The 26,315-nt window shown below is 31.4% G+C and overlaps 1 protein-coding gene across 3 annotated transcripts in view; it reads left to right on the forward strand.

The window, feature by feature from the left end:
• The window catches only part of LOC122397247 (PTB domain-containing engulfment adapter protein 1-like), a 204,420-nt gene that overhangs the window by 67,032 nt on the left and 111,073 nt on the right, over positions 1 to 26,315 (forward strand). Inside the window, exon 1 of one of the 3 annotated variants that reach the window (XM_043396288.1) lies at positions 12,741 to 12,976. The exons of the other annotated variants lie outside the window; for them this stretch is intronic. The gene's annotated coding sequence lies outside the window, so the exon portion shown is untranslated. Of the gene's footprint in view, positions 1 to 12,740; positions 12,977 to 26,315 lie in introns of those variants that run through there. 3 annotated transcript variants of the gene reach the window in all.

Raw genomic sequence — 26,315 nt, forward strand, 5'->3', positions numbered from 1 at the left:
AAATTTTCATAATGACAACAAATGACGAGCATTTTATTCCAAATCCATTGGTATGCGATTTTTTAAAATTGCCTCCTACAGTTTTGCAGATTTTGATGACTTACATCTTTCGCGCACATCCATTATGGTAGTAGCCGTTCTAACTTTGATTTTAATGAACCACTGTAGGCTTGCACTACTTCTAGAGGACAAAATCGGGAAAAATACAAGAATACCAATTTGTTGATTGAGCCTTCGTTAAAAAGTTATTAAAAAATTAAATTAAGAAATTTCAAATCCTCCAGGAAAAAATTATTTTCGGTTGCGGGGGCCAATTATAATCATTTTTGGTCAATACATATACCCACGAAATCCTACGCACTTTCGAGAAAAAAATTCCTAATCGAAAATGTAATTTATGGCCAGAAATGTTGTCCGAAAATTTCATGCAGTTCTTTAAAATGTCATAACTTCTGAACGGATTGAAGGATTTTAATTTTCAAAAATGCAAACGACGCGTATTTTAATCAAAAATACGTAGAAATCGCAGAAATATGCAAAAAGTTGATCCTTGACCCCGCAAAATGAGAAAAACCCCATAAAAATGGTCCAATCTTCAAACAACCATAACTCCTGCAATAGTGAATATATTTCAATGAAACTTTTTTCTGAAGTAGAGGTCATGGGCACCTACAAAAAAGTATTAGACAACATTTCTGTTGGGCGTTAAACAAAATTACTAAAAATCAAAAACGATTTTTTATGAAAAATCGAAGGGGTGCCTAAATTTTTCGGCGAAAAAAAATTTCAAATCGTTTTGGAAAAATTATTTTTAGCTGCAGGGGTAGATTACAATCATTTTTGGTGAATAGGCATACCCTTAAAATCCTACGCACTTTCGAGAAAAAAATTCCTTAGCGAAAATCTAATGTGAGGCCAGAAATGGCACTCGAAATTTTCTTGCGTATCTTTAAAACGTCATAACTTCTGAACGGATTGAACGATTTTACTGTTTCAAACGGCAAACTATGCGTATTTTGGTAAAGAATATGTAGGAATTCTAAAAAAAATCAAAAAGTTGATCCTTAACGCCGGAAAATGAGAAAAACTCCATAAAAATGGTCCAACTTTCAAACAACCATAACTCCTGCAATAGTGAATATATTTCAATGAAACTTTTTTCTGAAGTAGAGCTCATAGGTACCTACAAAAAAGTACTAAACAAAATTTCCGTAGGACGTCGAACAAATTTGTTAAAAATGAAAAACGAATTTTTAAGAAAAATTGACAATTTGACATTTTTCGGCGAAAAAAAATTTCAAATCGTTTTAAAAGAATTATTTTTAACTAGGGAGATTAATTACAATCATTTTTGGTGAATAGACATACCCTCGAAATCCTAACCATTTTCGAGAAAAAAATTCCTCATCGAAAATATAATTTCAGGCTAGAAAAGTCACTCTTTGGAACGTCATAACTTTTGAATGGATTGAAGGATTTTAATGTTTCACGCGGCAAACAACGTGTATTTAGATGAAGAATGTGTAAAAATTGCAAAAATATACAAAAAGTTGATCCTTGACCCCGCAAAATGAGAAAAACCCCATAAAAATGGTCCAATCTTCAAACAGCTATAACTCCTACAATAGTGAATATATTTCAATGAAACTTTTTTCTGAAGTAGAGCTCATAGGTACCTACAAAAAAGTATTGGCCAACTTTTTTGTAGGGCGTCAAACAAAATTATTAAAAATGAAAAACGAATTTTTAAGAAAAATTGACAGGGCGTAAATTCAGCGAAAAAAAAAATTTCAAATCGTTCTAAAAAAATTATTTTCAGTTGCGGGAGTCAATTTCAATCATTTTTGGTCAATATATATACCCCCGAAATCCTACGCACTTTTGAGAAAAAAATTCGAGAATGTGTGAAATTTTTCAACAAAATTAAAAAATTTCAAACCATTCTGAAAAAATTATTTTCGGTTGCAGGGGTCGATTACAATCATTTTTGGTTATTACACATTCCCCCGAAATCTTGGGCATTTCGGCGAAAAAAATTCAGTACGGGCGGAACTTTAAACGTTAATAATTTCTTAACGAAGCCTCCATCAACAAATTGGTATTCTTGTATTTTTCCCGATTTTGTCCTCTAGAAGTAGTGCAAGCCTACAGTGGTTCATTAAAATCAAAGTTAGAACGGCTACTACCATAATGGATGTGCGCGCAAGATGTAAGTCATCAAAATCTGCAAAACTGTAAGAGGCAATTTTAAAAAATCGCATACCAGTGGATTTGGAATAAAATGCTCGTCATTTTTTGTCATTATGAAAATTTCAATAAAATGAAAAATTAAGTTAATAAATTTTTTTTTGTTATAAACAAATTGTATTTTTTTAAATTTTTTAACACCATGTTATTGTACATAAGAAACCATCAACCTCGCCCATTAACAATTTTTTTGTATGTCTTTCCGTTTTCGAGATAGCCGTTTCGAGCCAAAACTTCAAGGGGTGGTTTCACCCCTTAAACTCGAGTTACCGCAGCTAAAAAAAAATACGTGTCGATTATTTTTGGCTGCTTTATAAGTGTACAAAGTTTCATCAAAATCGAAGCCGGACCGTTCGCGATGGTTCCTTGTTAGTATAAGAGTAATGGTGTTTTAGAATTATTTAAATTGAAATATCTCCTGAACTACTAATTTTTCGACGTTACATAGTTAGTACTTTTTTATAACGATTGTCCAGCTGAATCGATCGATGTATTAAAAAATACCTCATTCCATTTAAAAAAACAAAGTTGACCTTTATATGACCTTTACGCGTCCACTCACGAAAAAACTAATAACATCAGAATATGCTCCACTCGATACCATTCAATCCTCCGCTAAAACATTTTTTGTTACGAGTAACAATAGCGAGAAAATCAAGATATCAAAATTGGGTGAGACACCCTGTAGTTTCATAAAAATTGTTCTACAACTACTAGGAGTACCATATTTAATAATAAAAGTTATTCGAAGGCGTAAACATTAAGCACAATATCAACAAAATGGTGCTCAATTTTAAACGATCTGAATCGATAAAAATGAAACTAAGGTTATGATTTCATTTTTTTGAAGGTTTTTCTTCTGATTTTTATCAATTTTTTTACATTAGAGTGTTTGTAATGATATTGTATGCTTCGTAAAATAGAATTTCGGCTTTTTCGCGGTCTAACCTAGAATTGAACGTGCAGCGGTAGGTTAGAAGTTTTTCAGTGAACAGACACGAAGATTGTTCACTTCCGAGGCTTTATGAAACCGAGAGAAATTTAGGACGAGACGTCGCGACAGGATGTTCGTGCTATATTCACGCGTGTATGCAACACGCGTCTATCCGACGAACTCGTCTTTCCTTCTTTGCTGTTGGAAACACGGTAGCCGGCTAACGAACGCAACCGTCCGCGCGTGAGAAAATAACGCCAAATTACAAAATCGTCGGGCGCGCTGAAAGCAACCGGAGTTGTGTTTCGCGCAACAAGAACGTTAAGTTTTCATGCGAACGCGTAGCGTCGCCTCGCACAATGAGAAATTCTTGGTTTTCCCTTTGGCGAGGTTCTTACGCGGTGCACTTGTTAAGGCTGACCGAGTTCTGGCCTCGGATCACAGAGAAAAACGACGGTTCTGGTATCGTCGCAGACATTAGTAACAGTGTGCTATGAATATAGCGTACAGTTTAATGATTCTAGGAACTGGGCTATCCTTTTCGAGCGAGAACAGAGAAGATTCTTACTGCAAATTATTATCTCTTCGATCATCTCGTGTGAATCATTGAAAAGGGGAATCGTAACACAGTGTGGCCAAACAAGAATCTAACAAATATAAAATCCTACTCACTAAAAGCTGCTTCCTATATTTACTTTTATTGGTGATTTTAAAAAAAATTTTTTTTTAATTGTTTTTTTTTTTTACACACTAACAAGGAACCATCGCGAACGGTTCGGCTTTGATTTTGATGAAACTGTGTACACTTATAAAGCAGCCAAAAATAATCGACACGTATTTTCTTTTAGCTGCGGTAACTCGAGTTTAAGGGGTGAAACCACCCCTTGAAGTTTTGGCTCGAAACGGCTATCTCGAAAACGGAAAGACATACAAAAAAATTGTTAATGGGCGAGGTTGATGGTTTCTTATGTACAATAACATGGTGTTAAAAAATTTAAAAAAATACAATATGTTTATAACAAAAAAAAATTTATTAACTTAATTTTTCATTTTATTGAAATTTTCATAATGACAAAAAATGACGAGCATTTTATTCCAAATCCACTGGTATGCGATTTTTTAAAATTGCCTCCTACAGTTTTGCAGATTTTGATGATTTACATCTTGCGCGCACATCCATTATGGTAGTAGCCGTTCTAACTTTGATTTTAATGAAGCACTGTAGGCTTGCACTACTTCTAGAGGACAAAATCGGGAAAAATACAAGAATACCAATTTGTTGATGGAGGCTTCGTTAAGAAATTATTAACGTTTAAAGTTCCGCCCGTACTGAATTTTTTTCTCCGAAATGCCCAAGATTTCGGGGGAATGTGTAATGACCAAAAATGATTGCAATCGACCCCTACAACCGAAAATAATTTTTTCAGAATGGTTTGAAATTTTTTAATTTTGTTGAAAAATTTTAAAAATTCTCGAATTTTTTTCTCAAAAGTGCGTAGGATTTCGGGGGTATATATATTGACCAAAAATGATTGAAATTGACTCCCGCAACTGAAAATAATTTTTTTAGAACGATTTGAAATTTTTTTTTTCGCTGAATTTACGCCCTGTCAATTTTTCTTAAAAATTCGTTTTTCATTTTTAATAATTTTGTTTGACGCCCTACAAAAAAGTTGGCCAATACTTTTTTGTAGGTGCCCATGACCTCTACTTCAGAAAAAAGTTTCATTGAAATATATTCACTATTGTAGGAATTATGGCTGTTTGAAGATTGGACCATTTTTATGGGGTTTTTCTCATTTTACGGGGTCAAGGATCAACTTTTTGCAAATTTTTGCAATTTTTACATATTCTTCATCTAAATACACGTTGTTTGCCGCGTGAAACGTTTCTTAAAAATTCGTTTTTCATTTTTAACAAATTTGTTCGACGTCCTACGGAAATTTTGTTTAGTACTTTTTTGTAGGTACCTATGAGCTCTACTTCAGAAAAAAAGTTTCATTGAAATATATTCACTATTGTAGGAGTTATTGCTGTTTGAAGATTGGACCATTTTTATGGGGTTTTTCTCATTTTGCGGGGTCAAGGATCAACTTTTTGCAAATTTTTGCAATTTTTACATATTCTTCATCTAAATACACGTTGTTTGCCGGGTGAAACATTAAAATCCTTCAATCCATTCAAAAGTTATGACGTTCCAAAGAGTGACTTTTCTAGCCTGAAATTATATTTTCGATGAGGAATTTTTTTCTCGAAAATGGTTAGGATTTCGTGGGTATATGTATTGACCAAAAATGATTGTAATTGGCCCCCGCAACTGAAAATAATTTTTTCCTGGAGGATTTGAAATTTTTTAATTTAATTTTTTAATAACGTTTTAACGAAGGCTCAATCAACAAATTGATATTCTTGATTTTCGTTTTATTTTGGCCTCTAGAATCTCCCATTAAAATTTTTCCCAAGGGTGGCCGAACTTTTCCAAATCCATTGGTATGTAATATTTTAAAATTGCCTCGTACAGTTTTGCAGATTTTGATGACTTACATCTTGCGCGCACATCCATTATGGTAGTAGCCGTTCTAACTTTGATTTTAATGAACCACTGTAGGCTTGCACTACTTCTAGAGGACAAAATCGGGAAAAATACAAGAATACCAATTTGTTGATGGAGGCTTCGTTAAGAAATTATTAACGTTTAAAGTTCCGCCCGTACTGAATTTTTTTCGCCGAAATGCCCAAGATTTCGGGGGAATGTGTAATAACCAAAAATGATTGTAATCGACCCCTGCAACCGAAAATAATTTTTTCAGAATGGTTTGAAATTTTTTAATTTTGTTGAAAAATTTCACACATTCTCGAATTTTTTTCTCAAAAGTGCGTAGGATTTCGGGGGTATATATATTGACCAAAAATGATTGAAATTGACTCCCGCAACTGAAAATAATTTTTTTAGAACGATTTGAAATTTTTTTTTTCGCTGAATTTACGCCCTGTCAATTTTTCTTAAAAATTCGTTTTTCATTTTTAATAATTTTGTTTGACGCCCTACAAAAAAGTTGGCCAATACTTTTTTGTAGGTACCTATGAGCTCTACTTCAGAAAAAAGTTTCATTGAAATATATTCACTATTGTAGGAGTTATAGCTGTTTGAAGATTGGACCATTTTTATGGGGTTTTTCTCATTTTGCGGGGTCAAGGATCAACTTTTTGTATATTTTTGCAATTTTTACACATTCTTCATCTAAATACACGTTGTTTGCCGCGTGAAACATTAAAATCCTTCAATCCATTCAAAAGTTATGACGTTCCAAAGAGTGACTTTTCTAGCCTGAAATTATATTTTCGATGAGGAATTTTTTTCTCGAAAATGGTTAGGATTTCGAGGGTATGTCTATTCACCAAAAATGATTGTAATTAATCTCCCTAGTTAAAAATAATTCTTTTAAAACGATTTGAAATTTTTTTTCGCCGAAAAATGTCAAATTGTCAATTTTTCTTAAAAATTCGTTTTTCATTTTTAACAAATTTGTTCGACGTCCTACGGAAATTTTGTTTAGTACTTTTTTGTAGGTACCTATGAGCTCTACTTCAGAAAAAAAGTTTCATTGAAATATATTCACTATTGTAGGAGTTATTGCTGTTTGAAGATTGGACCATTTTTATGGGGTTTTTCTCATTTTGCGGGGTCAAGGATCAACTTTTTGCATATTTTTGCGATTTCTACGTATTCTTGATTAAAATACACGTCGTTTGCATTTTTGAAAATTAAAATCCTTCAATCCGTTCACAAGTTATGACATTTTAAAGATCCGCATGAAATTTTCGGACAACATTTCTGGCCATAAATTACATTTTCGATTAGGAATTTTTTTCTCGAAAGTGCGTAGGATTTCGTGGGTATATGTATTGACCAAAAATGATTGTAATTGGCCCCCGCAACCGAAAATAATTTTTTCCTGGAGGATTTGAAATTTTTTAATTTAATTTTTTAATAACGTTTTAACGAAGGCTCAATCAACAAATTGATATTCTTGATTTTCGTCTTATTTTGGCCTCTAGAATCTCCCATTAAAATTTTTCCCAAGGGTGGCCGAACTTTTCCAAATCCATTGGTATGTAATATTTTAAAATTGCCTCTTACAGTTTTGCAGATTTTGATGATTTACATCTTGCGCGCACATCCATTATGGTAGTAGCCGTTCTAACTTTGATTTAGTGCAAGCCTACAGTGCTTCATTCTGCTGAAAAATCATTTATTGAAAAATTTGTTGCACGTGACTGCACGATTTTTTTACATGGAAAGTATTTCTAAATATGTTAAAAAAAAAAATTAATAGAACGAATATTAATGTAATTTCAGTGTTCAGTTCTGATTTAAACGGATCTCGTCGCAAGAATACTCTATCCTTCGCTTTCGATGACGCGCAAGAGAAGAGGATGGATATAGTCTATATATCTGGTCTCGATGGTGGCTGGTACCGCCATCCTCCTATCCCTTTCCATTCCGTCGAATCATCTACGATCACCTATCGCTCTGACTTCACTCTGTAGATTTAATATTATCATTTCTGGTAATATCTAATCATCGCGAACCAGAGAATCGAAATTCTCTTATTAAAATCCTTCAATCCGTTCGAAAATCAAGAATACTAATTTGTTGATGACAGCTTCGTTAAAAAGTTATTAACGATTTAAGTTCCGCCCGTACCGAATTTTTTTCTCGAAAATGCGCAGGATTTCGGGGGTATGTCTATTCACCAAAAATAGTTGTATTTGACCCCAGAACCTAGAAATAATTTTTTTAGAACGATTTGAAATCTTTTAATTTTGTCGAAAAATTTCACACCTTCTCGAATTTTTTTCTCGAAAGTGGGTAGGATTTCAGGTTTATGTGTATTCACCAAAAATGATTGTAATTGAGCCCTGCAACAAAAAATAATTTTTCCAGAATGATTCGAAATTTTTTCATAACTTTTTAATGTTAATCTACCATGAAACTAAAGATGCTTCAGTTTATTTTTCAATTTAACTATTATTCAGAAACAAAGTACAAACAATTGTTTACTCTTAACAAGCGTTTCGTTAAAAATGTTTCATTTGACTCTCTTTTATCCACGAGCTGGACCAATTATTTCTTTTCTTTATTCTTTTTCGAATCTTTGAAGTATTAAAATGTGTTGCAATACTAGTTGCAAGTTCAGCAGTTGGTACCCCTGATCAGGCATCTATAAAATAGGGGTTCACCGGCGTGTACGCCCCCTTCTTCTAGACTGTTCTACCTCGAAATGTTGTAAAAGGTTATGTTGGAGTTGCACGTGTTTGTAAATTTAGAAATATAAGTTTCATGTTCAAATTAATAAAGTGTAGTATTCATTTTGGTGTGCCACGTTAACAAAATGAAAGTTTTTTTTTTTTACTTAATATTATTTAATGGAGTCATGCAAAAGTAAATTCCTTATTTAGCCTTGCAATTAGAGAAAATAGTGTTAGGCCCTCATCAGGTAAATACGTATTAGTCAATTATAAAATTTAATAGTAAACAGTAACAGAATAGGGAAAAGAAGAATTCTTTTTAAACGAGAGAAGTAATGTACGACACTAAAAACTTAATTTATTCAGAATATTTGATCCTGGAATACTTAATTCTCCACTCATTTTTGTCACTGACGTTAATAATTCAAAAACGAAGCTCCATCCGACATTTTTGCAAAGGAAATTGTTCAGAATCGTCTCAGCTACCCCCCATTTCCGGTTCTTACACTATTTACACCCTGTATAGTAATTTTGATCTACTCTTTTCTAATCGTCTTCTCATTTTAAATCTCATCAGTAAATCCAGGAAGATCTGGTTTAAAACAAAGAGATTTTTCTATCGAGATTGTCTTATTTGATGAGAAAGATCAGACTTCGTTTGGTTATAAAAGAAATTCAGAACGAAGATTTGTTATTCGATATTTCAACTAATAGAATCTTTTCCAGAACAAAAGTTTAAGAACTAAAATAAATACATGATAAGTATAAACGAAGAACCAGACGTGCGAACATAGTAGTTAGAAAATAAAATAGATCAACTTAATGTGAGAAAACATGAATTGGAAAGCAGATCTCTTTCTGAAGTTTCTATACTTTTATAAAAAACAAAACAATATTTTATTCTTTTTCTTATCGAATATAATTAATTATCTCTAAAGGTTCGTACTAATATTATTTAAGTTGAATCGAGCGGCATAGTTTCTAGCTTTGTTGGAATGGTTAATGCAATTTAATTTGTCTGTATAATTCTGTATCATACGTATTATATTTCACCGGTTGTATATATCTGACTGCGTCAGTGATTAAATCAATATTTTAGTTAAATAATACATGGTTCGTACTTTCCCTTTCTTAATAATGAACGTTGAATGATTTAAGGAAAAATTTACCCTTGTAAGTATTGGATCTTACGATGAATCTATATTTATATGTATTTAAGAAAAGAATCTATTCTTTTAACTTATTATGAAGTATAATTAGTTATTTCTGAATAAGAAAAAACTTATTTCCCAATCTATGTGTTTCCGCAGTTAGTTGTACTATTGCATTTTATTATCATCTATTTATTTTGATTGTTAACGTTGATGTGTTGACTTGAAGAAGGCTTTCAATAGAAAACAATCTTTTATGGTCACGTTATTGCTTTTGGTATTACACGATTAACACGTTGACTGCCAGTCTAAAATCCTAAAATTGTCAAGACCAAAACTTTGATTTTAGACAATTGTAAATTACACAACATATAAGTTGTCGTTGTAGTTACTTTCGTTAACATTTTAACTTGAGAATTAATTGTTTTAGTTTCACTGTTAAAAGTTCTGTCACCCACATATGGGTGACGTGGCAGTCAAAGTGTTAATATTAATAATTTTATACAATTTTCTCGTGTTATACTATTCACGCCATTTAATAAACTTGTTTAATAAACGTATCTTCATATAGCTTTCAACTTTCCAAATATTATTATCTATGATGTTGAATATTCTAGGAAGTAAATAATAACATACTCTACGCACAAGAAGAATTTTCTTCTTATAACAGATTTGCATGATTTTATACAAGGTGTTCAGGTACCCCTGGAAAAAATTTTAATGGGAGATTCTGGAGGCCAAAATAAGACAAAAATCAGGAATACTAATTTGTTGATGGAGGCTTCGTTAAAAAGTTATTAACGTTTAAAGTTCCGCCTGTCGATTTTTCTTAAAAATTCGTTTTGAATTTTTAGTAATTTTATTTGACGCCGTATAGAAAAATTGTCTAATACTTTTTTGTAGGTACCCGTGACCTCTACTTCAGAAAAATGTTTCATTGAAATATGTGCACTATTGTAGGAGTTATGGCTGTTTGAAAATTGGACTATTTTCATGGTGAACAACTTTTTCAATATTGTTAGAATTTCTACATATTCTTCACTAAAATACGCATTATTTGCCTTTCAAACATCAAAATCCATCAATCCGTTCAAAAGTTATGACATTTTAAAGAGTCACATGAAATTTCGGGGGTGCATTTCTGGCTTCACATTAGATTTTCGGTTAGGAATTTTTTTCTTGAAAACGCGTAGAATTTCGCGTGTATGTGTAATGACCAAAAATGCTTGTAATCGATCTCTGCAACCGAAAATAATTTTTCCAAAAAAACTTGAAATTTTTCTTTTCCGTCGAAAAATTTCAGCACACTCTCGAATTTTTTTCTCGAAAATGCGCAGGATTCCGAGGGTATGTCTATTCGCCAAAAATGATTGTAATTGACTCCCGCAGCCGAAAATAATTTTTTCAGAACGATTTGAAATTCTTTTAATTTTGTCGACTTTCACACATTCTCCAATTTTTTTCTCGAAAGGGGGTAGAATTTTGGGGGTATGTCTATCCGCCAAATATCACTGTAATTGACCCCGGCGACCGAAAATAATTTTTTTCAGAACGATTTGAAATTTTTTTTTTTCGTTGAAAAATTTAGGGACTCCCCTCTGTCGATTTTTCTTAAAAATTCGTTTTGAATTTTTAGTAATTTTATTTGACGCCGTATAGAAAAATTGTCTAATACTTTTTTGTAGGTACCCGTGACCTCTACTTCAGAAAAATGTTTCATTGAAATATGTGCACTATTGTAGGAGTTATGGCTGTTTGAAAATTGGACTATTTTCATGGTGAACAACTTTTTCAATATTGTTAGAATTTCTACATATTCTTCACTAAAATACGCATTATTTGCCTTTCAAACATTAAAATCCTTCGATCCGTTCGAAAATCAAGAATACTAATTTGTTGATGACAGCTTCGTTAAAAAGTTATTGACGATTAAAGTTCCGCCCGTACTGAATTTTTTTCTCGAAAATGCGCAGGATTTCGGGGCTATGTCTATTCACCAAAAATAGTTGTATTTGACCCCAGAACCTAGAAATAATTTTTTTAGAACGATTTGAAATCTTTTAATTTTGTCGAAAAATTTCACATCGTCTCGAATTTTTTTCTCGAAAGTGGGTAGGATTTCAGGGGTATGTCTATTCACCAAAAATAGTTGTATTTGACCCCAGAACCTAGAAATAATTTTTTTAGAACGATTTGAAATCTTTTAATTTTTATTCACCAAATATGATTGTAATTGAGCCCTGCATCCAAAAATAATTTTTCCAGAATGATTCGAAATTTTTTCATAACTTTTTAATGTTAATCTATCATGAAACTAAAGACGCTTCATTTTATTTTTTAATTTAACTATTATTCAGAAACAAAGTACAAACAATTGTTTATTCTTAATAAATAATGTGCTTTGTGTGAATAACATCTTATTTTTATTCCAAACTTAATGCCTGCAAATTTATTGTTAATGATATAGGTGTTTTTGTCAGAATTTGATGAATACTTTGATGTTCTTACAAAATTTTTTGTTAGGAACTTTTTCTATTTAGTATTGTTTTTATAGCTCTAAAAATTAACGACGAAAAGATAGACATTTGCGTTTTTCTTATATTTTTAACACTTTCCAATGTCGTATATCTAAAGTTTTAAACATTTTTCAAAATTTTCTAATTCGTCCGCTGCCCCAAATGATTTGACGACTTAGAGAAACATTTAACAAATTGTGGCGCTCGTTACAACGAATATACGAAACATAACCGAGAATTGCCTGTAACAAATATATTTTCGCAAATCTTCGAACCAACCTGGTCACATTTCAACTTGTGTTTATTCGGCGTCGGTTCTAACGATTCTCGTTAACGTTTCAGCGTGGTTTCGCATGAACAAGTGGGTGTGAATGGGACATCGCGAACGAAGGAAATCCGGGGGACCTTCCTCGTAGGACATCTTCAATGGCACTCAATTGCAAACGCGAACGAAAGTGGACGAGGACAGAGGACCATTGTCTCGACCGTGGCTGGTACCACCACCTATCAAGCTTCCTTCTCATTCCACCGAATAATCTACGAACACCGATTCCCGACTCCCACGACTGGTTCCGCCAGTCGGTTCGGCCGAGATCGTGCGCGCTCGGCAATCTCCGCCAGCGTTCGCCGTTTCCAAGCGTTGTCCTCGCCTCTCGCTTCGGTTTCATTCGATTCATAAACGTGCGCGTCGATCAGTCCACCACGAGCCGTCGAGCGGTTCGCGTTCTTAAATTTTTCACTTTTTTAACGTTTCGTTTGTTCTCCTCGCTTCTGTTCGCGACTTCCCCCGTTAACTCGTTCCGTGAATTTGCCCGTGGGCATGTGTAACGCGCAACTGTTTTAAATCTGTTGGATACACGCAACGGACACACTCGGTAAGTCCTCGAACCTTCGTTGCTGTTTTTGCATCCTTGTGACGCCGTGTTTCGACGCTCGGAAATTCACTTTGATACTCTTCTCTTCTCTTCTCTTCGCATTCGAGCGTTCCTCGAGCCTCCGTGTGGCAGAGGATTGGCTTCGTTGGATCGTTCAACAAATCGGAATCAAATATCTTGTCTGGATCGAAATTTCGAATAACGAACAAAGGATAAACAGTTATTAATTCGTTCGAGAATTTCAAATGCGGAATAAAATGTTTCGGAATGAACAGATCAATGTTTAATCGTTAGATCGGATAAATGTCACGAATAAGTTGCTGAAAAATAAAAAGTTTCCAATAGCGAGAAATGTATAACTTTTGATCTGTTATTTATTCAATGTTAATCACAGTCTGAATTATAGATTATGCTTCACTGTGAATAATTTACGTATGTAGTTAAAACAGTGGTTCTTTTTAAAGTTTGAACCACAAAAGAAAATTACGGTAGAATCTCTATTATATGAATCTTCGTTTTCCAAATATTTCACCATTTGATCCGTTTCTTATCCAAATATTGTTTTATAACGATAGAAGTTAATTATAACAAGGCTTTAGTGGGAATAATGGTATCATTAAAATTATATATTGATATTTTGACATTGAAAATAAACATTTTGCGATATTGAGAAAACAGTAGCAATAATAATTAAAATTAAATATATAATTATAAATTATCTCTTATCGAAATATTCTTTTGCAACGATACAAATTAATTATGACAAAAAATTTATGAAAGTTATAAATTGAATAATATGGAGAAAATTTCTTTTTTTTTGACGTTAAAAATATCATTATAAAGTGTCTCTTTTTATCGAAATAGTCGTTCATAATGGCACGAATTAATTATTACGAGAATTTAGTACGAATAATAGTAACTTTAAAATACGTTAACAATTCGGACATTGAAAAATAAGAATTGAGTGCTATTAAAGAAGGCTACTATTATTTATTTGGTTTTGTTATTTTATCTTGATTATAAAATTAGTAATAACAGACAAATATTATCTAAAAATCACTTTAATAATCTTTCTCTTTCCCTATATTTCTTCTTCTGTATCGAATAATGGAGGATTTACTATATTTAGAAAGAGACTTCATATTTATAACTAAAATAAATTTCTATTATATTTCTATTATGGTTATTGATAGTCAGACAAAAATTCCCATCATACATACAGGGTTTTCGGCCAGCTATGGGAAAAATTTTAATGGGAGGCCAAAATAACACGAAAATCAAGAATATCGAAGAAAAAATTTATTCGTTAAAAAATTATTAAAAAATTTCAAATCGTTCTGAAAAAATTAGTTTTGGTTGCGAGGGTCGATTATAATCATTTTTGGTGAATAGACATACCCTCGAAATCCTACCCACTTTCGAGAAAAAAATTCGAGAAGGTGTGAAATTTTTCGACAAAATTAAAAATTTTAAATCGTTCTAAAAAAATTATTTCTAGGTTCTGGGGTCAAATACAACTATTTTTGGTGAATAGACACACCCCCGAAATCCTGCGCATTTTCGAGAAAAAAATTCAGTACGGGCGGAACTTTAATCGTTAATAACTTTTTAACGAAGCTGTCATCAACAAATTAGTATTCTTGATTTTCGAACGGATCGAAGGATTTTAATGTTTGAAAGGCAAATAATGCGTATTTTAGTGAAGAATATGTAGAAATTCTAACAATATTGAAAAAGTTGTTCACCATGAAAATAGTCCAATTTTCAAACAGCCATAACTCCTAGAATAGTACATATATTTCAATGAAACTTTTTTCCAAATTAGTGGTCATGGGTACCTACAAAAAAGTATTAGACAGTTTTTCTATACGGCGTCAAATGAAATTACTAAAAACTCAAAACGAATTTTTAAGAAAAATCGACAGAGGGGAGTCCCTAAATTTTCGAACGAAAAAAAAAAATTTCAAATCGTTCTGAAAAAAATTATTTTCGGTCGCCGGGGTCAATTACAATGATATTTGGTGAATAGACATACCCCCAAAATTCTATCCCCCTTTCGAGAAAAAAATTGGAGAATGTGTGAAATTTATCGACAAAATTAAAAGAATTTCAAACCGTTCTGAAAAAATTATTTTCGGTTGCGGGGGTCAATTACAATCATTTTTGGCGAATAGACATACCCTCGAAATCCTGCGCATTTTCGAGAAAAAAATTCGAGAATGTGCTGAAATTTTTCAACGGAAAAGAAAAATTTCGAGTTTTTTTGGAAAAATTATTTTCGGTTGCAGAGATCGATTACAAGCATTTTTGGTCATTACACATACCCGCGAAATTCTACGCGTTTTCAAGAAAAAAATTCCTAACCGAAAATCTAATGTGAAGCCAGAAATGCACCCCCGAAATTTCATGTGACTCTTTAAAATGTCATAACTTTTGAACGGATTGAAGGATTTTAATGTTTGAAAGGCAAATAATGCGTATTTTAGTGAAGAATATGTAGAAATTCTAACAATATTGAAAAAGTTGTTCACCATGAAAATAGTCCAATTTTCAAACAGCCATAACTCCTACAATAGTGCACATGATTCAATGAAACATTTTTCTGAAGTAGGGGTCACGGGTACCTACAAAAAAGTATTGGACAATTTTTCTATACGGCGTCAAATAAAATTACTAAAAATTAAAAACGAATTTTTAAGAAAAATCGACAGGCGGAACTTTAAACGTTAATAACTTTTTAACAAAGCCTCCATCAACAAATTAGTATTCCTGATTTTTGTCTTATTTTGGCCTCCAGAATCTCCCATTAAAATTTTTCCCAGGGGTACCTGAACACCTTGTATAAAATCATGCAAATCTGTTATAAGAAGAAAATTCTTCTTGTGCGTAGAGTATGTTATTATTTACTTCCTAGAATATTCAACATCATAGATAATAATATTTGGAAAGTTGAAAGCTATATGAAAATACGTTTATTAAACAAGTTTATTAAATGGCGTGAATAGTATAAGACGAGAAAATTGTATAAAATTATTAACATTAACACTTTGACTGCCACGTCACCCATATGTGGGTGACAGAACTTTTAACAGGAAACTATAACAATTAATTCTCAAGTTAAAATGTTAAATAAAATAAATTTTAATAGGCTTCGTAAATTTTAATGAGGTTACGAAAGTAACTACTACGACAACTTATAATTTTTATTTGTTATTAACTAGTAACCTAACCTAACTCTGCTATACACATTTGTATAAAATACTAAAGCTTTTTCTTAATACAGCTTTGTTTAACAGAATAAATATTAGGAATAAATTATTATACAGGATCTGCTCGTCGTCTGTTATTCTAATAAGAAAATAACATAGTGATTTATTAGTGTTAATTGTTTAAAGTTTCGTACAATTTCATTCGAATGATAGATAAACAAATAAAGCCAATGTAAGAAATTTATTTATTGAAATTTATCCAATTGTACAGTCAGATTTCGATTTGTTCATTGTGCAATATTTCATTCTATAATTTAAACTATGAAGAGTAATTCACAAATAGTGAACTTGTTGAAAATGTACATCCTTATTGATTTTTATGAAATTGAAATACGTTATTAAGAACGTCGTTAGGGTGGTCGATTTTACTTGTTGACTTATACACAAAAATAGTATTAATGGTATAAATATGAACTTGCATAATAAATATGACTATTTGTAGTGTTTAAATCCGAATATACATATAAACAACAGGAAGAGGTGTAAAGTAGTCAAAAAAATTATAAAAATCTTAAAAAAATTAACTTACATATGTTTTACGATGTTAACATGCTTAGTCCTATTTCTCTATATGTCAAAAATATTCTTACTGTTCAAGTAAAATTTATATCCCCACAAGTGGGGGGTTACGCCCCCTGGAGTTCGATAGTTCAAGTCTGATCCGCAATCGAATGTTGGACGAGGAGATAAATCACATTACTAACGCAATGACAAAGCTTTCATTTTTATTGCAATTTTTTTAAACACATTCCAGATATTTTTCTGATTAAAAAGAGACGAAACACGACATAATTTGGATGACATTTAGTTATATCATAAATAATGCAAACAAATTATTTTTATGTTAATTATTATATAACAACAATATTTTACATATATTCCTATAGAACGTTTCAAAGAAGAGTCGGGGATTTCACTTACAAAAAGCATAACGTAATATCGCTTGCAAACCTTTCGAACGGACGCGAAGCCGATGAAAAGTGAAACTGTTAAATGGAGTCCAGTTTTTCTTATTAATATCTATATAAAATATAATTAAAAATAAAATTCTATTGCATAAATAGCAGTCAATTTCAAATTTCCCCTGGGAAAAATTTTAATGGGAGATTCTGGAGGCCAAAACAAGACGTAAATCAAGAATACTAATTTGTTGATGGAGGCTTTGTTAAAAAGTTATTAACGATCAAAGTTCCACACATACTGAATTTTTTTCTAGAAAGTGGATAGGATTTCGAGGGTAGGTCTATTCACCAAAAATAGTTGTATTTGACCCCAGAACCTAGAAATAATTTTTTTAGAACGATTTGAAATTATTTAATTTTGTCGAAATTTCACACCTTCTCGTATTTTTTTCTCGAAAGTGGAAAGGATTTCGAAGGTATGTCTAATGACCAAAAATGATTGCAATTGACCCTTGCAACTAAAAATAATTTTTCCAGAACGATATAAAAATTTTTTTTTTCCCCTGTCGATTTTTCTTAAAAATTCGTTTTTCATTTTTAGTAATTTTATTTGACGCCCTATAAAAAAGTTGTCTAATACTTTTTTGTAGGTGCCCATGAGCTCTACTTCAGAAAAAAGTTTTACTGAAATATATTCGCTATTGTAGGAGTTGTGGCTGTTTGAAAATTGCGCCATTTTTATGGGGGTTTTCTCATTTTACGGGATTATGGAACAACTTTTCGAATATTTTTGGAATTTCTACGTATTCTCCGCTAAAATACGCGTTGTATACCGTTTGAAACATTACAATCCTCCAATCCGTTCAAAAATTATTAAATTTTAAAGATACGCATGGAAGGGTCTAGCCGAATAAGCATGTCAAAAGTGCCCAAAAACCTAATTGAACGGGGTTTATACCACTCGATAGGTAGTTCGAAAAAACCCCTTTTCACAGAGTTTCAACTCGGTATCACTACTAAAGGGGTATTTACAGGGTGAAAATCATTTTTTGGTTTATCCTTAATATCTCCCGCTCTGCTCAATCAAAAATTATGAAAAAAATCATGGTTATTCTATCGATTGATGTACATATTCGAGAATTTTTTCAGAATTTTTGGATGCAAATTCGATTTTTTAAAAATTCGAAAATATTTTAACCGGCGATTTTTTGTCGAAATAATCAAGTCACTACGTTTGTTTTTATACAGTATAAAGCTCTCAAAATAATTAGTAATCTCTAATTTTTTCAGATTTTTCGAAGGGGTGGAACGTAGTCAAAAAAATAGAAAATGATTGAAAAATGGTGAAAATGCTTTATATTGCCTTAATTACTTACGCGACCATGTTAATATTTTTACAGCTATAGCGTAACATTATGACTATTGATGCGTAATTTTTTCAGATTTTTCGAGGGGGTGGAACGTAGTCAAAAAAATAAAAAATGATTAAAAAATGGTGAAAATGCTTTATATTGCCCTAATTACTTACGCGACCATGTTAATATTTTTATAACTGTAGCGTAATATTATGACTATTAATGCGTAATTTTCTCAGATTTTTCGAAGGGGTGGAACGTAGTCAAAAAAATAAAAAATGATTAAAAAATGGTGAAAATGCTTTATATTGCCTTAATTACTTACGCGACCATGTTCATATTTTTACAGCTATAGCGTAACATTATGACTATTGATGCGTAATTTTTTCAGATTTTTCGAAGGGGTGGAACGTAGTCAAAAAAATAAAAAATGATTAAAAAATGGTGAAAATGCTTTATATTGCCTTAATTACTTACGCGACCACGTTAATATTTTTACAACTATAGCGTAACATTATGACTATTGATGCGTAATTTTTTCAGATTTTTTGGGAAAACTGTTAAAGAATTATTAATTCATATTTCCTAATTTTTCATACAGAAAAATGTCGCGCATGCTTTTAAAATAGATATAATTAAAATATATTCAAAAACATTTTCAAAGAAGGATTCTGAGAAACGATACACGTTATTGATCCACTTTAATGTTATAAAAGCAGCAGCTATAAATAATAAAGTGTCATAATTAGCATTCTTTCCATAAAGTTCCCTATATTTCGGAATCGAATGATTAAAAACGAAATTTAAAAATTGTTTGAATGATATAATGGCGAAATTTAAATAACAAGCGATAATACATATATTCCTATAGATTATTTCAGTTTCAAATGTTTTATAACAACGTGTGCATCGATATCAGCAATTTAATGGCAAAAATTTGAATTTTCCGTAGCTGTTCTCTATTTCTCTTATCTCTTAGAATATGTATATATCTACCACATTATTTCCAATTAAAGAAACATGAAAAACACATGTTTGTGTATTAAAACTTCGTTTGGTTAAGTGCTTTCATTGTTTGGTATTGAGGAAACTAAAATAGTACGTACATTTCTGTTACTTGGAATGTGACGGTTACTTTTCATTTCTACGTGACCCGTAGAGGTTTGGAATTGTTTCTGCCTCTCCCTACACGACAAACGTAAACAAACCTCGAGGAGATCCTACAGAAGCATGAAATCAAATATGTTCTTCTTTTCCATGTGGTTATTTTTCACTCTCGTGTTGGCGACATTTTTCTAATTAACACTTGGCATGCGGTTATACTTCGCCAGCAACTTACGCGTGCAGCGGCCATTTTTTCGTGAATCGTGGGAAGTTCGGTTATTCAGTAAAATCACAGTAAATCGAAAACTACTTCGTTTTTATCAACGAAACTTTTTTTATTTTACACTTAAATATATACTGTATGATTATTTTAACACAGAAAACGATATTTTTACGAAATTACGAAAATATCCGTTATCCATCACAAATCTACTAAACACGTATTTTTACGTGACCCGCGCTCCAACGACAGACTGTAAAAAACGTAAAAATACGTTGCCCGCATGCCAAGTGTTAAAATAAGCCTAAGCATAACATTTTATTAAGATTATTTAATAAATGTGTCCACTAATTTAACATGTAAATCGTAACCAAACTACAGTTTGGTCTTATTTTGATCGGGGAGGAGTTACGGTCACGATATTGATATTCTCGTCGAGAAATAATTAATAATACGAAAGTTTTATAATGGAACTACAATGAATCAACGCATGTCTTTGATCTCAGGCTACCTCGAATGCTCGTCCTTTCTCTTTCTTGACGCTCACTGTCCTCTTCTACGTTCGACGCTGCCAGCGAAGGAAAAAAAATGGTGTCAGGTATCCTGTATATGGAACGGTCGAGCCCCGTGACTTTTATCTATCGAGAGACTTTACTATATTCTTGAAATTTAGCAGTCAAAAAGTGTGTTAATTATTTCACGTCGTTTATAACTTCTTTCGAAGAGTTGTTCAGCAAGATATGTTGAAAAATCGTCTTCTTTAATTCCATACGCGAAAATATTGTAACGAACTTCCCGCCATGTTTGTTTTACAGATTGCAGGTTAATTAAATTATCCGAATTATGAAATTTCGTGTTAATCCATTTTTTTCGAAAATAAATACCTCAACCAAATAGAAATATGTTTGATAATTTTATTTATTAATATATAAATTAACATATAAATTTATTTTATTTATTAATAAAATTATCATACATGTTTCTATTAACATTTAATGTCAATTAAATTAACATTTAACTTTAACATTAAATTTAACATTAAATTAACACAATTAACATTTAAATTTATTTTATTTATTAATAAAATTGTCAAACATGTTTCTATTTGGTTAAGATATTTATTTTCCGGAAAAAAAATGGATAAACACGAAATTCCATTCTATAATTCAGATTCTAATTTTCATTTAACAATTAATAGATACAAAGTTGTGCATCTTTTACTTGTTATTTGAAATTTTTATCTAGTTAAGCATTTTGCCCATCTCTGGCCAGAGCAGCGTTTCTATTATAAGGATTCGAAAGTACCTGTTCCGCAATTGATGCGTATAAGTACGATCGTTGTAGGTAAAATGACTAATGAAATCTGTCTGGCAGTTATTTTCCGAATTTTTGTCCCCAAAAATGAGTGTTTACCAAGCTTAAGTCATCGAACGACAAACATTTTTGTCAAGCAACCAGCAATTTGGTGGTGTTTCTGAGAATTGAAAATTCTCTATTTTCTATAAAAATGTATAATTGCTTGTTATTTAAATTTCGCCGTTATATCGTCCAAACAATTTTTAAATTTCGTTTTTAATCATTCGTTTCCGAAATATAGGGAACTTTATGGAAAGAATGCTAATTATGACACTTTATTATTTATAGCTGCTGCTGTTGTAACATTAAAGTGGATCAATAACGTGTATCGTTTCTCAGAATTCTTTGAAAATTTTTTTCAATATATTTTAATTATATCTATTTTAAAAGCATGGGCGATCTATTTCTATATGAAAAATTAGGAAATATGAATTAATAATTCTTTAACAGTTTTTCCAAAAAATCTGAAAAAATTACGCATCAATAGTCATAATGTTACGCTATAGTTATAAAAATATTAACACGGTCACGTAAGTAATTAAGGCAATATAAAGCATTTTCACCATTTTTTAATCATTTATTATTTTTTTGACTACGTTCCACCGCTTCGAAAAATCTGAAAAAATTACGCATGAATAGTCATAATGTTACGCTATAGTTATAAAAATATTAACACGGTCACGTAAGTAATTAAGGCAATATAAAGCATTTTCACCATTTTTTAATCATTTATTATTTTTTTGACTACGTTCCACCGCTTCGAAAAATCTGAAAAAATTACGCATGAATAGTCATAATGTTACGCTATAGCTGTAAAAATATGAACATGGTTACCTAAGTAATTAAGGCAATATAAAGCATTTTCACCATTTTTTAATCATTTTTTATTTTTTTGACTACGTTCCACCCCTTCGAAAAATCTGAAAAAATTACGCATCAATAGTCATAATGTTACGCTATAGCTGTAAAAATATGAACATGGTCGCGTAAGTAATTAAGGCAATATAAAGCATTTTCACCATTTTTTAATCATTTTTTATTTTTTTGACTACGTTCCACCGCTTCGAAAAATCTGAAAAAATTACGCATGAATAGTCATAATGTTACGCTATAGCTGTAAAAATATGAACATGGTCACCTAAGTAATTAAGGCAATATAAAGCATTTTCACCATTTTTCAATCATTTTCTATTTTTTTGACTACGTTCCACCCCTTCGAAAAATCTGAAAAAATTACGCATCAATAGTCATAATGTTACGCTATAGCTGTAAAAATATGAACATGGTCACCTAAGTAATTAAGGCAATATAAAGCATTTTCACCATTTTTTAATCATTTTTTATTTTTTTGACTACGTTCCACCCCTTCGAAAAATCTGAAAAAATTACGCATCAATAGTCATAATGTTACGCTATAGCTGTAAAAATATGAACATGGTCGCGTAAGTAATTAAGGCAATATAAAGCATTTTCACCATTTTTTAATCATTTTTTATTTTTTTGACTACGTTCCACCGCTTCGAAAAATCTGAAAAAATTACGCATCAATAGTCATAATGTTACGCTATAGCTGTAAAAATATGAACATGGTCGCGTAAGTAATTAAGGCAATATAAAGCATTTTCACCATTTTTTAATCATTTTTTATTTTTTTGACTACGTTCCACCCCTTCGAAAAATCTGAAAAAATTAGAGATTACTAATTATTTTGAGAGCTTTATACTGTATAAAAACAAACGTAGTGACTAGATTATTTCGACAAAAAATCGCCGGTTAAAATATTTTCGAATTTTTAAAAAATCGAATTTGCATCCAAAAATTCTGAAAAAATTCTCGAATATGTACATCAATCGATGGAATAACCGTGATTTTTTTCATAATTTTTAATTGAGCAGAGCGGGAGATATTAAGGATAAACCAAAAAATGATTTTCACCCTGTAAATACCCCTTTAGTAGTGATACCGGGTTGAAACTTTCTGAAAAGGGGTTTTTTCGAACTACCTATCGAGTGGTATAAACCCCGTTCAATTAGGTTTTTGGGCACTTTTACCATGCTTATTCGGCTAAACCCTTCCATGCGTATCTTTAAAACTTAATAATTTTTGAACGGATTGGAGGATTGTAATGTTTCAAACGGCATACAACGCGTATTTTAGCGGAGAATACGTAGAAATTCCAAAAATATTCGAAAAGTTGTTCCATAATCCAGTAAAATGAGAAAACCCCCATAAAAATGGCGCAATTTTCATACAGCCATAACTCCTACAATAGCGAATATATTTCAGTAAAACTTTTTTCTGAAGTAGAGCTCATGGGCACCTACAAAAAAGTATTAGACAACTTTTTTATACGGCGTCAAATAAAATTACTAAAAATGAAAAACGAATTTTTAAGAAAAATCGACAGGGGAAAAAAAAATTTTTATATCGTTCTGGAAAAATTATTTTTAGTTGCAAGGGTCAATTACAATCATTTTTGGTCATTAGACATACCTTCGAAATCCTTTCCACTTTCGAGAAAAAAATTCGAGAAGTTGTGAAATTTCGACAAAATTAAATAATTTCAAATCGTTCTAAAAAAATTATTTCTAGATTCTGGGGTCAAATACAACTATTTTTGGTGAATAGACCTACCCCCGAAATCCTATCCATTTTCTAGAAAAAAATTCAGTATGTGTGGAACTTTAAACGTTAATAACTTTTTAACAAAGCCTCCATCAACAAATTAGTATTCTTGATTTCGTTTTGTTTTGGCCTCTAGAATCTCCCATTAAAATTTTTCCCAGGGGTAATTTTAAATTGACTGCTATTTATGAGAGTTTTATTTTTAATTATATTTTATATAGATATTTGTAAGAAAAACTGGACTCCAGTTAACAGTTTCACTTTTCATCGGCTTCGCGTCCGTTCGAAAGGTTTGCAAGCGATATTACGTTATGCTTTTTGTAAGTGAAATCCCCGACTCTTCTTTGAAACGTTCTACTTTCTACCAGTGTCGTGCTATTTACTTTCTTGCGTAGAAATTGTCTGCAACCGATCGACGCACGAATCTAAGAGGGACGATAACAAACGAGAAAAATTCTCAATTCACCATCCATTTAGAATGCAATAAATCTCACAGTTTGGGAAATATTCTTCTAAATTCTTGAGTAAATAATTCTATTATCTGTTTTTCTATTATTCTTAATTGTATAAACTAGTATTGAATTTCTATAATTCTGCAACAATCTGATATTTAGTGATAAGCATATTATTTAATAAAAATAAATATATTTTAGCGTAGTTAAGACAATCAACAATAAAAACAACTTTATTTTATTGAAACATTAATTATTAATTAATGACTCGTGAACACACACGATTGCATTGTTCAAGTTAAAATTTTTTTTGTTGAAACAAAATTTAAAAATTGGAATATTTTTAAACAGAGTGATTTAATGCATTGGGAAATCAGGAGTAAATAAAAAATGACCTCCGCGTTAATCGTTTGCAAATATTTGCTGTAGCATTAGAAAAAATTAGGCAACTTCTTAGCATACCTCGTAATTCATGCTTGTTTAACATGTTAGGATTAACATTAGAATTCGTAAGGTCATTATCTAAATAAATATTAAATCTTCTTCCACTATTCAAAGTTATTAAAGGTTTGCGATTTTAAAACTAACTACGTATATTCATTTAACGTAGAAAAAATTAAACAGTAGGGTATTTAAGCAAATACACGACTAGAGAAATGATGGAACAGAAACTGCTCCATAATTGTTTTTGCGTATATTTTAGGTGAAAATATTTTTTAAATATTAATAAACAAATAGTTTTTCACTGTCGTTTAGTTAGAAATTGGAAAAAAAAAACAAAATTAATATAATAAAAAAAATGTACTTTAGCAGGGCGCGAACGCGCGTTAAAAAGTTTGCAGCAGTCTAACAGTCAAGCATCTTACTCACTGCACCATCGCAGCTCTTGAAAATACCGTTGATACTTCTCAATATATCGCGCATAGCACTTTTTTTTCGTGACTTATTTTTGCTTTTCTTCTTGTATACACTGTTCTGCTCAACATAGAAATGTTTAAAACCATCCAATATAGTTATCTATTAAAGAGAATACAAAAATTCAAAGTATAAGATGCTTTTTCACGCGAAAAACGTCGAAAAAATCGGTTTTTGATTTTTGCTACTACGGCGCACCCTACCAAAAAATCTGAAAAAATTCAGGGAGATAACCAATGACAATACGCATTTACAGTAATTATAGAAATCTAGTGTCTCGAAAGCTTCGATACGAAATCGGTATTTTTCTGCGTTTTTAATTTTTCACGCCCAGGATTTGGTATCGAAAAATCTGAAAAAATTCAGGGAGATAACCAATGACAATACGCATTTACAGTAATTATATAAATCTAGTGTCTCGAAAGCTTCGATACGAAATCGGTATTTTTCTGCGTTTTTAATTTTTCACGCCCAGGATTTGGAATCAAAACATCTGAAAAAATTCAGGGAGATAACCAATGACAATACGCATTTACAGTAATTATAGAAATCTAGTGTCTCGAAAGCTTCCATACGAAATCGGTATTTTTCAGTGTTTTTAATTTTTCACGCCCAGGATTTGGAATCAAAAAATCTGAAAAAATTCAGGGAGATAACCAATGACAATACGCATTTACAGTAATTATAGAAATCTAGTGTCTCGAAAGCTTCGATACGAAATCGGTATTTTTCTGCTTTTTTAATTTTTCACGCCCAGGATTTTAAATGGAAAAATCTGAAAAAATTCAGGGAGATAACCAATGACAATACGCATTTACAGTAATTATAGAAATCTAGTGTCTCGAAAGCTTCAATACGAAATCGGTATTTTTCTGCGTTTTTAATTTTTCACGCCTAGGATTTGAAATCAAAAAATCTGAAAAAATTCAGGGAGATAACCAATGACAATACGCATTTACAGTAATTATAGAAATCTAGTGTCTCGAAAGCTTCGATACGAAATCGGTATTTTTCTGCTTTTTTAATTTTTCACGCCCAGGATTTTAAATGGAAAAATCTGAAAAAATTCAGGGAGATAACCAATGACAATACGCATTTACAGTAATTATAGAAATCTAGTGTCTCGAAAGCTTCAATACAA

This window comes from Colletes gigas, unplaced genomic scaffold, assembly GCF_013123115.1.
Source record: "Colletes gigas isolate AHSC1104 unplaced genomic scaffold, ASM1312311v1 Colletes_gigas_Sc00009, whole genome shotgun sequence".
Taxonomy (NCBI): Eukaryota; Metazoa; Arthropoda; class Insecta; order Hymenoptera; family Colletidae; genus Colletes; species Colletes gigas.